Below are 15,638 nucleotides of genomic sequence, written 5' to 3'. Positions count from 1 at the left end.
CCTTTCTGGCAAATGATGGTCAGTGGGCAGTTATTGCATAGAGCTGTCACCATTCCCATTCTTCTCTTTCCTTTTTTTCTCCTACATGAGGAAGTTGTGTTGACCAAGGGAGCACTCAGCTGAGGTCTGCACATCAGTGGCGCAGCGTATCACAAATAAAAGGTGCCAAATAAATCGAGGCTGCCTGTAAAATTAGCTGCAGTTGGCTATTTGTGTTGGTAGAATCACAGAGTCATTGAGGTTCGAAGAGATCTCTAAGATAATCAAGTCCAACTGTCCGCCTACCACCAATATTGCCTACTAAACCATGTCCCTAAGTACTGCATCTACCCTTTCCTTAGACACCTTAAGGGACAGAGATACACCACTACCACCCTGGACTGCTTGTTTCAGTACCTCACCACTCCTTCTGAGAAGAAATTCTTCCTAATATGCAACCTGAGCTTTCTGTTGGGCTCTGTGTGCGTGAATGCACCAAGCAGCAGCTTTAAAGGATGTCTGAAAGTGAAACTGAAGGAGAACAGGATGAAGAATTTCCCAACGATGAAGGGAAGGTCATCACATGAAAAGCTAAATGTCACATTTGTTGCTCAACTTTGTACCATTACATCTGGAAAAATGTAGCTCTTCAGCTCTGCCACTGAAATAAGCTGAAGTCAAACAGAAGTCCTTGAGTGCAAATACACAGATCAGAATTAAATTTCCTTCTAACTCCTGGGTAATAGAGTTCTGTCGGAGCCAGGAGTCAATTAAGTGGATAAATACGCACGTAGTTCACTAACACTTAGCATTTCAGTGGTATTTTGCTGAAGTAAGCACTTAATGTGATTATTGTGTTTCAGCCTGATTTAAGATGACAAGTTTTGCATTTCCTAAATATTAATTAGCCCCGAATTTCTATTTATTTAAACTCTGAGGCAGCAAGTGGGTAGTTGTGTGATTTACCTCTACCTCCTGGCACTTATCTCAACTGGGACATTTGAAATGCAATTCTAAACAATTAGCCTTCATGCCTGTCAGCATAAAGAATGAAGAATTGAGCTTGTTTTGTTTATTTGCAGGAATGATCCTCATACGAACTACATCTACAACAAATGCAGGGATCTGCTTGTTTGCAGCTGACTGCAGGATGAGTTTTTTTGATACCCAATAATGGAAAAACAGCCGATTTTAGATAGGGATTTTGTTATGTATTTTTTCAGGGCTGGGCTATTATTCGCCTAGGGATGGCTTTTAGGGACGGTACCAAAGGCACACGGTGCTGAATTGCTTGTACTGTGCTGCTGGGGTAAAGCACTCAGGTGCCTGCCCAGCAGGAAATGCTTTAGCTGGTTGAATAACGCCCTTGGAATGGGAATGAGAGAGATGGATCTGCAGTAGTCCACTGCTGGGCTGGGGTTGCTGCCATGCATGTGAAGAAATCCATTTCCACAACAGGAGAGCCCTCACCGTAAAGAGAACGTTTTCCAAATCAAACCCCTTTGTAGCACCTTGGGGCAGTCTGAATTCCTCCGACAGCTCTGAAGCCCTCACCCCATGGCATCCAAGAACTCACAGGCCAACTGTGAAAACAACATTCAGCTCACCGGCGGCACAGGGGGAAGATGGTATTTAATTCTTCAAATGGGCAGAGATTAAAGGACTCTGGACACCCGGAGCTCCTTTGGAATTCAATGGGAGTTTGTGTACTCGGTAACAAAAATAGTAATGTTTTTATAGAGCAGCGCCGACTGGAGCATTGCGAATCTATCCCCAGGACTCCTGCTCCATTTCTCCAATCCAATTATGGCCCTTGTTGTGCGCACTTTGCTATTACTCTATATGTAATGAGGTGATGGTTGAAGTATTTCAGCTGTAATGGACGAGTGGCAACCAATTTGCCTTGACGCATGCCTTTCCCTTTTAAATACCTTCTCTCTTTTAAACACCGGAGAAGCTGAAATATTTGTCTGTCTGGGGAAGAAATTGGTTGCAATCGTAGCAAAAGTATGTCACCAAGTGGTCATCTGTCTTGCCGACGCATATTAAATGCTTTGGATCATCTTCTGTTTTGGAGACTTATTTTTAGATCTGTACTTTCTGAATGTGTTATTGGCCACCAGTCAGAGAACAGCAGGGTTAATGTAGCGCTTGGTGGAGTTTGCCCATCTGCTCCAGTTTCCATCCAACCATGGAGTTTTACGAGAGCTCTCTAGGAGGGTTTTGAGTTATCCAATTTGTAGTATTCTCTAATATAATCAGCTTGGTAGCACTTGAAAAGCTCCCCGTGCCAAACAGGAGGCTATAAAATTTGTGAAGAGACAAAGGAGCCTGGAAATCTGAGATGTTTTTACATTTTCAGGAATTACGTTTATTTCAATTCATAGCGAAATTAGAGGCTGGAACAGATGGAGTGATTGTACAGTAAGATGAGATTAGCTGAGGCTTTGACATCCTATCTAAAGAGGAATTAGAAGGCAGACACTACTGATTGGGTTTTAATTTGGGGTCTAGTTATGTTTTATTTTCCTTGTTATTTATGTCACTGGTAGCACATCCATAAACACTCTTACCCAGTCCTATTGACAAGATAGAACATCCAGACTTGTTCAGTTGCATACATGCCATCCTGTGAAAGTCACAGACTAAATACTCTGTCTGTTTTACAGAGTGGTGTGTGTTGGCAGAATGCACATATCTTACACGGAGAGGATTTTGGAAGACAGGTTGTGACGGTGGATTGAAGTCAAGAGGGAGGGGGTGACCTAAGCTTTTCAGTTCACCTCTTCCCTCATCTGTAGTACAGTTTACTTTAATGAAACTCCTTTCTTCAGGGCTTTTCTTCTTGTGGTGGGCTCAACCCAGCAGCACTGTGGCAGTGTTTGTGCTGGTTGGGTCTGGGCACAGATGTTGCACATGGATGGGGCAGCTGAGAGTAAAAGTGTGAACGTCTCTAATGGGTGTTAGATGCATTCTGTAGGCATGGAGCCTCTGTTTTAGGTTATGATGTCAATCTTCTCTCAGTTTCCCTCAACAGTAAAGTTATAGAGTTAGAAGAAATACGGTAATTGAGTTTCTTCCATACTAATATATATGGGCAGCCATTTGGAAATTGAGACGTTATTACAGAAACCTAATTAAATCACTGTTCACCATTGCCCCCCGCCCCAAGCTATGATGGCACCATGAGGTGCAGTGACTTTTGTCCGAGCAGCCACCATGAAGTCAGCACAAATTTTCCATCAAAAATGGACGACTGCAAAGATTAAACCAAAGAGCGCTGGAGGCGTTAGATCTGTGCTTCCTAATTAAATGCATTTTTCTTGTGGAGTGGGAGGGCTTTTTCATTTCTCTGTTAACTAGCACTGGGTCTGTACCCACATCCTGTGCAGAAAAAAAAAAAAATCCTAGAAAGAAAGGCTTCTTCTTCTCATTAAAATTGTAGGCAGTCATTAAGGCACTGGCCTTTTCCTTGGAGGAGAGCAAAGCTGGTTTTGGAAAGTTCACAAGTGCTTTCCTAGCATACACCTTATGGAGGGCAGCTAACAGGAACCAAAAGGAGTAATAAGCAGCTGGAAAGGGACACAACCACACTTACAAGTGGTACTCTCTCTCATTGAGAGATGAGATCAGAAAGCTTCTGAGAAACGGCATCAAACTTGTACATGATCTCCTCTTCAGGCTTCTGCAATTCCTGTCCATTCTTTGAAACAGAAGGCCCAGAGCAAACAACTCTTGTTCAAACTGATTTTAGGGTTTGAGGTAATTGTATTCTTGTACGGTTAATGAGTTTGGGCTCTGTGGGCAGGGGCAACGAGGAGCTGGCTTTGCAGAGTTCTGTGCTCTGTTGCAGGGAGCAGGGCAGTCATCCAAGGCAGCACAGTCTGTAGCTCTAGCACCACGAAGTGGCATTTGCAACCTAATGCTTTGTTCAGAAAGGTTTGCTGAGAGCACGCTTAGCTGAAGGGCGTGAAGGTGCCCTACCAATGTGATTATTCCGATCTATAGACCTCTACAGAAACTGCTATCAAACCCCGAGCAAATACCCGTCAGCATAACTGGGAGAGTTTTAAATACAGGATTCATCCTAGGTAGTCCTGAGGCTCCTATTGTCTGGTCTTCAATTGGGAAAAAGCTTTTTAATCACTGGTATAGATGGGAGTCATGGCTTGCAGAAACTCAGTAACTCACCCAAGGATGCACAAAATGGGTTTCTATGTGGCATCTTGCTCGTGCACTGGTGTCTTCTTGGCTTCCTCTATAGCCTCTCGGCCAAGTCTGGAGTGCATATTTCAAAGTCTTCTCTCAGAGTTGAATGTTTCACCTTTGCAACACGGAAAGCACTAAAACAGCCTTATGGAAGGAATGAGATGCATCCAGAAAGACATCGAGGCACCTGAGCAGGTAGGGCTGTCACAGTAGCTAGGCAGGTGGGCTTTTGTCTCCCCTAAAATCAGTGTTTGGTTTGGTTTGTATACCTACAGTGTATCATTTTCATGGTTTGTTTGTTTTTAAAGCCTCTGTGATGTGCATTTCTCCTCTGCAGGGTTTGCTAGGAACTATCAGCTCCTGACAGCTGTCCCCTAGGAGCAGCAGGCGCCGAGCAGAGCTGGGTTGCACTCTCCTCCTTGCCTTCCTTTTTCTGTATCACTTGTGTTTGCAGCTGGGTGCCTAACGTGATCAGACATCCCCTAATAGATTGTCTCTGCATCCTGCCAAGCACTGCTGAAGTGCTAACATGGCCAGTTTTGCCTCTGTCTCTCTTCACCCCCGTTCCTTTCTGAGCCGTTTTCTACCTGGCAATTAGCAGAGACTGATGGGAAAGGTTCTCAAAAGAGGGAGGAACTATCATGAGACAGTAGGAGGAAGTGGAAAAGGATTATTTTATATTCCTTTTCTTTCTAGTTTACTGGCAACTGTGGCAGCTAGGGCTGGTAATTGAATCACCTCTCTGAGACTCCGCCATTAAACGATATTTTTCTTATTTTCCATGGATGCTGACCAGGATAGGGGAGAAAACATTTAGAGCTTAACAAATGGAATGAGACACCCAAGTGCCCCTGATCTTCCATGGGAAATGAGCATTTAAATGATCCTTTGTGCCTTGGAAACCATTCTCTGTAGGGTTTAGCTTCTTGGTGGAAGAAGCCATAGTGTGGTTGAGTCCCTCCTACTTATATTTGTGGAGGAAAACCCTTCTAAAGGTAACTTGACCATGCTTTATCACCCTCCATGTGGGGAGGCTGTTTCTGATCATAGCAGACTATTTAATCTATCTGACAAAAGCATAACAAGACCCAAGAGTAACAACCTGAAAGCAGCCAAGTTCAGGCTAGACATTAAATTTATATTTTTTAACAGTCTGAGTGGTTAACCCTGGAAATAACTTGACAGATTCTCTATCACTAAGCTATATTGATACTGTCTGATGGAGGCTGCACAGGGATACCAGATCCAGCCTCCCTGCTGCAAACAGCATTGCACTAATTATTCCAAACTGATGCTGCAGTGCTGTGGCTGCTGGGCTTCTGGGACAGAAGCTGGATCTTCCACATGGATATGTGCTGTTCTTTTGGACATATCAGCTTTTTCAGAGCTAATTAGGCTTCGTCTGAGACAGCACTTCATTGCTCAGTACAACCAGTTACAACTGAGGTCAAGAGCTGTAGATTAAAGAAATCATAGGCATGACTTGAGAATTTCTTGCTGGAATTTCCGGTTATTGTAAAAAGGGTTATCATGACGAGTTTTTTTATTGTTGTTATTATTATTATTTTGCATTTTTATGTCCTTCTTGAAAACCTGTGTTCTTTTTCAATGCCCTAAAAGCAGCTAAACTTTCTTGAAAGCTCTCCCAAGCTGCAGTCTCCAAGTAGATATTTTAATTTAACAACACTCAGTGCTCTCTGCCCATTGCGAGTACAGTGTCATCCTAATTCCCTCCCTCTGTCAGGGGCCCTTCTCTAGGGACATCAGTTCTGAGGAACTTAGGACTCTGCAATTCAGAATTTTGACGGTATTCATGTCAAAGCAGTAATAGTTTCTGGCTCAGCCTGTCTTGCTATTACCACCCCGGTTTTATTTGCATATATATATTTTCTTTTAAATATAGATGTATTTTTAAACTACCAAAGCATTACATACTGCTTATCTGATGTTATTTCAATAGGGAAAATGATGGGATCTTTACAAATTGAAGCCAAAGTCAAGTGCCTGCAAGGAAACTCTCTCTACAGTCACCTACTCATTGCCAGTGTCAACAGAAAGCTTGAGGACTTGATCATCAGAGATGTTCAGATAATAGCAAAAAATAGTTTGCACAAACAGAGCTCTATTCTCTCCTTGCTTCTAGCAACAAATTAGAGTATTCTTCCATATAGACATCACTCAACTGGAGCAAGCTGCCACTGGAGTTAATGACGCTAGGTTAGAGTGGGCCATTGGAGTCCAGATGGAGGCCTTTCTGCGGTGCTACAGCTCTACTTCATTACTCGGAGTTTCCCACTCCCCTTCTGAAATGCTGGTGTTTCCAGAGCAGTGCCACCTCCATACAGATGCTACAAAAGGAGCAGGAGAGGTAGGAGTAGGGTGGAAGGGAATGGAAGAAAGAGGAATGTTATCATTCTAAAATAGAGCTCCTAAATTGCCTGTCAAGAAAAGAGAGCCAAATAGTCATATCAAAACAGGATCTAGCTGCTCTCTCCAACATAGTGCCTCCATTTATCACCATAACTTTGGCAGGAGTTGGCGGACAGGTTCTGAGTTCTGAGATCACAGTTCATGCCAGCAGGTTGGCTCCTGCCCACTGCCTTCTGTAAGGCCATTATCATTGTCCTTGAGGCCATGAATGAGGAAGTTGAGGATGCATTTTGTTGGAACCATGAGAGCACTCCTATTGAGATGACTGAGGACTACGTGCTTCAAGCTGAGGACAGTAAGTCACTTCTAATATAGATTTTTCAGGTTTTTTTTTCACTCTATTTCTTATTTTTCTTGAATATTCAGAAAATTTAACAAATTCTGTTTCTTGAAATTCAATACTATGGCAACACCTCTGAAAAGAAATAACATTTCACCCTTTTTTCTCATCAAGTATTATTCACTTGGATGTTTTCATCACTCTGGGTTGTTGTTGTTTGGTTGTTCTTTCTTTTTGTTTTGTTTTTTTTATGTAGTTGTATAAAATTGTCCGTTTCTATTAATACATTTTGCATGGCTGGCCTGAGGCCAGCTAACATTCAGGAGCAAGGTTTTGGTCCCTCCCTGCTTCACATCTTTGAATTTGCAAGGAGGAACAAATCCTCCAAGGAACGGTGCAGAATCAACACGAGGTCCTTGGGTGCAACAGATTGCCCAGGGCTGTTTACTGTAGCGAGCGTATTTGTACAAGCACATTCTGGCAGTTGGCTCTCCGTGGGCACTGCGGCAGCAAAAGAGGACGAAACCACTTAAGAGCCCTCAAATATACCATGCACAGGCACATTATAAAAGACAGATACACGGTGGGTCATTTTGCCTCTGCGATGAACTAGAAGGCATTTTTTTCAGTTGATTAAAACTGCGTTTCAAATCTTCACCATCCAGATTGCTCATGGGCACCAACCAGACAGGTCAGGCTGGCTAGAAGCTGGATGCTGGTAGCACTAATGGAGGTCTGCAGGACAAGGGCCACCATTTTGCTGTCTTCTGGGGAGGTTCTGTGCTGTGCTGAAAGGGATGCAGAATGAATTTCCTACAGCATGAGAAGCCCTGAGGTCCTAATCAAAAAAATGTTCAAGTTTTGCTTATCTTTGAGTGCTTTGGTTCAGCAGTGTCACCTTCAAGATGAAGGCTGTGTAAGGGAAAAGAAAGCAGGGATCTCAAGGAAGGGACAATTCTGCTGTCACACTCAGTGCATGGTGTCACAACATGACATTTTTGCAGCGATAGAGGTGCAGTCTCTCTCCTCTGTTCATGACCTTATCTCCCAGTTTGATCATCCAAACCCCTTCAAACTCTGCCAAACTTTCTTGATCGAGCAAGAAACTGGTATTTCATGAAACTCCTGTGAAACTTGGTGGGGTGCCAAGACAGAAAGCAAGGCACATCATTAGTGGTGTTTGCCTGACAGAAGATTCTCTGTGGGCTCTTATTAATAATAATACTTTGTACTACTGATATCTTTCATCCAAGGATATGCAAATATTAATTGGCTGAGCAATTCCCTGCATTCAACTTGATGGCATTTCTCTGTTTATTTTTGTATAGCGCAATAACTTCTGAATGTCACATCTCATCAGCACAAAACTTGGGGGGAATGTTCTGCCTCTCGGTAAGCAGAGCCTCACTGGTTTAGAGAGAAAAGCCTGGAAATGCTAAAAAAAAAAAAAAGGAGGAAGGGAATGGAACACCTAGAGTAAAAGGTTCAGGAATAGGGTAGAGTGTGGCTGGGGGAAGCTGCTGTAGGGAGGAAGATGAAGGAATATAAAGACCCCTGTGCTTTCAGCACAAACCCAGCCTTTTAGGGCCAGTTTCACAGCTGGTAAGAGCTGGCACTGTAGATGAAGCAATGTCAGTTTATGCTAGTTGCAGATCTAGCCTTGGGTATCTTGATTGGAATCTATGGTGGCAATTATTCACGCTCACCATTTGTATTTGGGGACTAATTAACTATTCTAGGTTTCTATAAAGAATATTGTCAACTATTTAATGGCTCATTGAGTTTAGCAGGATTTCTAGCTTCTCTCTTATAATTTCAACAGAATAGTTATTGTGATTTGTGGCTTCAAGTAACAGCTAGCGAGCTGTGAGCAGACCATGCGTATTATGATGTTAGCTCTACCCTTTGACAAATAAGTTTTAATTGGCTTTACATGGATTCCACTTGGTGATACAAGACATCCAAAGATAGATCTGGTAGAGGAGTTTTTCTCAAAACATCCAAAAGCAGTGCCTTTGTGCTAATGCATGCTCAACAGTTCCTTTTCACCAACTTTAGGCAATGAGGAAGAGCACTTAAAATTAATTCCTGTGCTTGTGAGTCCATTGGTCTTGCAGCTGCCTTCACAAAGACATTCAAGCCAAGGTCTCCAGCCTAATTTTGCACTAACAGAGGAACTTAATATTTCTGACCAGCTCAGTGCGTGCTGAATACTTCTGAAAACTGTCTCTTTGTCCAATGAGAAGACTACAGTGTTCTTAATATGCAATCCTGGTTTCGGTTGCAGGGCCTTTTAAAGATTCACAACTTACTTCTCTAGAGTTGTGAAACAAAATGTGTTTCATGCGATCTCAAAACTGCATTCTTTAAGGTAGTGGGTTCCCATGCTCTAGCATCCTATCTGAAATTCCTCTGTGCAAGGATCTGAAACTGCATGTCTAAGAGATGGACTTCCAAAGTCCTTAATTGCCCTTCTTCTGTAGTAGATGGAGGAGGCAGCTTGATCACAGACTGGCTAGGGCTTTTTAGATTGAACTCATGCCCTGTATTTCTTCAGAAGGAAAATGGGAGACCGGTGAAGCTGAGAGAGCAGACAAGTGCAGCATTTTGATCTGATCGTGTCCTTATCTTTCCTCGTGCCTTCATGTAGTTTTGGATCACAAGGTACTCAGAGCTGCAGCAGGGCCAGGGCACCAGTGACTCCTTTGAGCTGTTTTGATTCTTTCTAGAGAAGGTTTCAGTATTTATGCTGCTCATACATAAGGTAAGAGGGCAAATTTTGGAAGTAATGGCATCTTGCTAAAGGTGTTATTAGCTCCATCCTCACTGTTGTTCCACTACCACCATTGCTTTGCCCATTTAGAAGGTCCTTTTGCTGTGTGATATCCAAACCATCAAGAAATGGGAGCAAAAGGATGGTTCCTACTTATTTTTTTTTTCCCTGGATTTTGTTGGCGTGTCTTTTATCTGCCCTAAGAATGAAACGGGAGGATTTCAAGAGTTTGTAAAATACTGGAGTAAGAACCAACTGAACCTTCAGATCAACCATAATTCAGTGTCTTGGCAGCCAGCGAGCAAAGTCTGCAAGCTGCTTTCACGTGGAGTAGACATGGGCTGGTGACATGGTGGTTGTCAGGCCAGAGGGAATGAAGACCAATTACCTACAGGCCGAGTTCTGTCTCATAAATTCTCCGAATGATCCGCTCACCTGAACAAGAGGAGAAAATACAGCCCTTCTGTTTGCTCTGTGGATAACCGTATCATCTATTATTACTGCAAAACAAGTAAACACCGAAACACACGGGGACTTAGGCAGAAATAATATTGAGGACATCGGTCCGTGAACTGAGAGCTGGTGTGGCAGCAGGTAGGCAATGTTACCAGAGAACAGAAATGGGAATGGGTGTGTAAGAGGCAGAGAAGGATTGCCAGAATGAATTTATACTCATTTCCAATCGGTGGTTCCCATAATATTTTCTAGTGCCTGTCTCGTCACCCTGGAGTGTGTCTGTAGGAGCTCCATCCAACTGAAGTAAACATTTTCTTTTGATCTGCGAGATTTCATCTGAGATAGGTGTGTAGCATTAAATAATTCAGTGTCGTCAGTGTCTGTGATGTGTGTTAACAGCATTCAGATGAGGCTTTATGAAAGACAAACTTGATCAAAAAAAAAAAAAAACAAAACAATCTCCCAAAGTAGCTCTTTGGCAATAGGTCTGCTAAATCTTTGACAACCTTCCCCGCTACTAAACAGCAAAGCCAATTTGCAGATTCCTAAGTGAGGGATTGCATGCACAAGCTTGCATGCCCCAGCCTGCAGGCAGCTCCCTCATTGCACCATTTGCACCTGCCACCTATGAGATGATAAAGGAATCCTGGTGGGAAAACTTGAATGGGAATATTTGCATTGACATTGCAGCTCTGCTGAAGGAGAATAGCAGCATGTGTGGAGGTGGGAGGTTTGTGCAGCTGAGAAGGCAGGGAGAGGTGCACTCAGTCGTGTTTTACACCCTGATTCTGCGGAGATTGGAGTGACGCTGAGCTGCAGAACAGGACTTTGAAGCAGGATTCAGATTTGGCAGTGTGCTCCGGTTTATCTTCACAGCAGTGGCACCACTGATCTCCTTAAGCACCCGAGGATTTCAAATAACAAAACAAGTAAGCACCAAAGCTTAAAAACAGGAGATGATGTAACTGATCGTTCCACTTCTGCTGACAAATACGCATCTCCCACATCTACCAAAAAACTCAAACCCTCCAACAGAAATCTGTCTTATGTGGTCTGTACTGCAGATCTCCCATCCGGGCTGCAGCTGCAGCATCTTAAACTGGCACCCATCTCCATTACACATAAGGACCTCCTCCTGAGTGTAACAACATGTTCTCCCTCTGCTTCCAGCCCCTGCCAGGAACAGGCAGGTTTCAGTTTTATGTTTATTTATTTCTCCTGTTTTGTTCCTTTCCATTCCTTCTCTGCTGCCCTTCATGGTGGAAATATCCCCAGCTGATGTGAGTCACTGCAGAGCCGTTGGCTGTGATAGGAGCTGCAGTGACAGACCACTTCCCTTAAGCTGTGCCACTAGAGGATGTAGAATGGTCCTAAAAAACAGTTATATATATGTATAACTGATACAAGGCTTTTCACCCCAAAGGTGTGGAGGAGAGATCTCTGAGTTAGATGGGGGCACAACACCCCTCCCACTGACTGGAATGGACCCTTGTGTCTTTCAAACTGTTCCACCAAAAAAAAAAAAAGTAAACAAATAAGCAGGAGAAATTTGGGTTGGGTGAAGGCTTGTGCATAAACGGGGCTTTTCCATTTTTCCTCATTCTGCATTTTCCAGTGCGTATTTGCCTTAAAAGTCCTCCTAAATATTAACACCCTTTATTAGGTAACCACCACTGTTGTACGTGGAGATTGTGTTCATTTCCTCTCCCTTGCCCCAGGTGTGCAGTTTGACTCTAATAATGTAGGAATCATGCGTTTTTAAAGCACAATAATTTTTTTTCTGGTTGAATTCGATGGACATTGCAGAGCTGAGAGAAGAAAATGCAATCCATCTTCTGTGAAATGAACTCAGTCATCCTTCAGTTTATTGAGTGAGAGGGAATACAAAACAAATCCACAAATGTCAAAAGCAGTCTACAAGGGATCATTCCATTTCTTTTTCCATTTGTTTCCTTGATTAAAATGATTTTTAACTGATTCCTCTCTTAATTTAATATGACAAAATATAATTCACTTGAATATCCTCCTGAACCCCTCTGTCAAAGTGTGTGCTTGGCCAAAGAGGGTGGCGAGAGGGTGGGATTTGCTGAATCATGCTTGTGCTCATTAATAATCTCTTTACTGTAACAGTGGAAATACGATGAGAAAAGTTCTAGCCCCATTCAATTCATTGGCAGATTCCCACTGATTTAAATGGGTTGGGAGAGAACCCCAGTGGTGATCGACTGATTTCTTCTTCTGAGATGAAAAGAGTAGGTCTTTCAAGCCATGTGTTCCTCCCTGTGGATTTGTTCTTGGGGCTACAGATGGGAGCAGTAATTTCTGCTGCAGCATTTGAGCCCATAGGTTGCTCAGCACAGACCCCACTGTGCTGTTCCGCACACGCCGTGATTCCCACCCAAGAGGTCCCTGGGCTCCTCATAGTACTCACTGTGTGAAGAAGGTTGGTAGAACTGAAACATATGATTAATTTTGGCATTGGAACACAGCAAAAGACCAGCACCCCCTCCAGCTCATCACTTGTTGTGAGAGCGGGGGACGTGTACCCAATCCCTTCCCTGATCGCGAACCTTTCCAGTTAGATCATGCAGCGTCTTTTCTGTTTCCTGACTGAATAAATGCTTCTGTGTAGGAGGCAGAAGTGTTTCCAGCATTCCACAAGGATTATGAATGGATCCTCCTAGCAACCGTTTGGGGTTAGAAAACATTATTCCCATCTCAGAAGAAATCTGTGAAATGGTTCAACCAACGTCATCCAGGGAGACTGGGGCAGGAAGAGGTTTACAATCTGGATTACCCAACCCCATTTGGTGCCATATCCACAGCAAGGTCCTAGCTCCCTAAAAGCTTCTCAATGGGAGGATAACTGAAGTTTTTCTATATTCTGAGAGCTGTGCCTATTCTTTGAACTCCTTCGCATAAAAGAAATGGGTAATGGAATCGAAGCGTACCATGAAAATGAAGATCATAAAGAGCTATCTTTCCAAAGCAGTACAAGATTATTTAGGAAAAAGTTGGGTTTTTGTGGTTTTTTTTTTTTTCCATCTACTAAGGCCATTGTTATTATATCAAATCTAATATCCTGAAATGAAAAGAAAGTCTTAAAAATATTGAAATGAAGGAGTAATGAAATAAGAGCCACCAGACACTGTTAGCTTAATATTATGCTTTAAAGAGTTGAATTTAACTGAGGGATAATTTAACTAACACACCATTAGTAATTTTTCTGCATTAACTTTAGAGCCGGATACGAAATGGGAGTAAACTTGTGCATCTGCAGGGATTGATACTAGCGGAGGATCTGAGCATTTGCATTCAGAAATGGAGCCCAAGTAGCAGCCCTAGAGACTGCCATCCTCCTCCTGCCCAACAACGAGCCCCGGTGATGGAAGTGCCCATCTCCCATTGCTCTCTTGCTCAGCCCAGCCACCACCTCAGCTCCATGCTGGCAACACCAGTAGGATGCCATGGACCCCATGGCAATTCCATGCAAAGCCCAAAGCCAACAAAGTAGGGTAAATTAATGTTTAATTAAAAGCTGACATAGGAAGAGAAATTAAATTAATGCCCTAATTAATGTGTCGGGTTTAGTCCAAATAGGAAACTTAATGATTCTCCTTTCCCTTTTTCAGTACTACGCTTACCTTGGAGCAGTGACGAATTTCAGCTCATTTGGCCCCAGTCCTGGAAAACATCCTCATTAAAAAATGTATTGAAGCCCACGCTTAATTCTCTTCCTGCCATGTTTAATTGCTGGCCTGGATAGGCATGGATTTAAGTGTTTGATTAAATAAGGCGGAGCTATTGGGAAAATTTTGCATAATTGTCCCCAGTTTTCTAAGCTGATTTGACTCTTAAAAGCTCACTTAAAGTCCTCTGTTGGAATAAGTAGCATTAGTCGGTATTGCAGCATTTCTTTTATTGTTGTAGCTGTAGTGGAACTCGTATTTGTAAGAAGTCACTCCTTTGTGATGGAGAAGAATCTAAAATCTACCTGAGCAGCAAGTATTCTGTGAAGGAAATGGAGAAGAGGTGAAATACCTGAAGGATTAAGACAGCTCATTCACCATATCAAGGTTCGTTTCCTCTAACAAATCTGGGCTTCATTGTAACAGAGGCTTCCATTTGACAGCATGTGAAGTACGACAAACTGTCAAACTCAAAATGCTTGTTTATTTAGGTTGTTCCGCTGGCTTGAAAATTAGCTTATTGGGGTGACTTTTGGATCCACAAATGATGTGCTGCCATCCTTTTGGGAGGGATGCCATGTCATAGGGTGGGTGTTGAGATTCTGCCTGGGGACAGAGGTGAACTGAAGGATGCACACCTTCATGCAGGTACATGGGAGATGAATTGTTGAAAGGTTTGTTGGTGGTGTATTTCCATATCAAGGGTTTGATAAAGAAAGCTGAGGAAAAGATGCTCCAGCCTGTGTCACCCCATAGGGTGTGCAAGGAGACCTGTGGCATTGCCTTGAAGAGGCATTAGCATCGCCAATGCTTTATCAGTCATGTGCATCAGTCCTGTGGAGAAGCAAGCAATATTGTTTCCCTGGCTCTGGCTGGGTGGGTTTTTTTCCCCCAGATGAGGAAAGCAGCAGGATGGATGGTTTGTGGCCTTTTCCAGTTGCATCAGGGGAGGTTCAGATTGGGTATTAGGAAAAATTTCTTCTCAGAAAGAGTGATCATTGGCACAGGCTGCCCAGGGTGGTGGTGGAGTCATCATTCCTGGAGGTGTTCAATAAAAGGGTAGATGTGGCACTGAGTGACACGATCTAGAGCATGGGTTGGTGGTTGCACTAGAAGATGTTGTTGGTCTTCCCAACCTTAATGATTCTAGGATTCTATGATCACTTAAACCATGCCAATTAAGCACAGTGTGCACTGAACTATGTTCCCCGGTACCCAGGATCCAAAGTTGGACACAGCAGCTCTTGTGTCTATACCTGGAGGTGTTCAAGACCAGCTTGGATGGGACCTTGGGCAACCTGGTCTAGTACCAGATCTGGAGGCCCTGCCTGTGGCAGGGGGGTTGGAACTTGATGATCCTTGGGGTCCCTTCCAACCCAAGCCATCCTGTGATTCTATGATTCTATGAGGTCATGGGAGAGCATAACAGAGGTGAGTACCAAAAAAAGGCATTATAGCCCTTTTGTAGTTTGCCTTCTGGGTTTTGAGCTCTGAGTGATGTTATTCAGAGCCCTGTGGGGTTTTCCTCTGCAACCACATGGCCAGAAGACAAGCATGTATAAAAAGCCAAGATGCTCGCTCAGTCTCGTGGTTCTTAAGGACTGGCATTGAAAAATGAAAGATGTTTTAATACTTTTTTTAAAAAAATACCACAAGTCTAAGAGAAAATCACAATAGGTGGCTCTGAGTCTCTTTGGATAGGATTCCTATTAAAATCAATGTGAGTTTTGCAAGTCGTAGTGCTCAGGTTTCATTGATTGGTGACTGAAAGATGATTTGTATGTTTTTCAGCAGCAGTATCTCCCTTTGCAGTTTTCTCTCC

General features: G+C 43.1%; 1 protein-coding gene across 11 annotated transcripts in view; it reads left to right on the top strand.

The window, feature by feature from the left end:
• Nucleotides 1–15,638, top strand: part of LOC107054988 — a 173,144-nt gene that overhangs the window by 105,114 nt on the left and 52,392 nt on the right. For 3 of the 11 annotated variants that reach the window (XR_006932012.1, XR_006932009.1, XR_005841562.2), the window contains exons 1-2: nt 6,844–6,913; nt 14,058–14,203. The exons of 5 other annotated variants lie outside the window; for them this stretch is intronic. The gene's annotated coding sequence lies outside the window, so the exon portion shown is untranslated. Of the gene's footprint in view, nt 1–6,843; nt 6,914–14,057; nt 14,204–15,638 lie in introns of those variants that run through there. 3 more of the 11 variants (XR_006932010.1, XR_006932013.1, XR_005841561.2) reach the window with 1 other exon arrangement.

The sequence above is a fragment of the Gallus gallus genome, chromosome 22 (assembly GCF_016699485.2).
Source record: "Gallus gallus isolate bGalGal1 chromosome 22, bGalGal1.mat.broiler.GRCg7b, whole genome shotgun sequence".
NCBI classification, from domain to species: Eukaryota; Metazoa; Chordata; class Aves; order Galliformes; family Phasianidae; genus Gallus; species Gallus gallus.
This window is presented reverse-complemented; position numbering and strand designations above follow the sequence as displayed.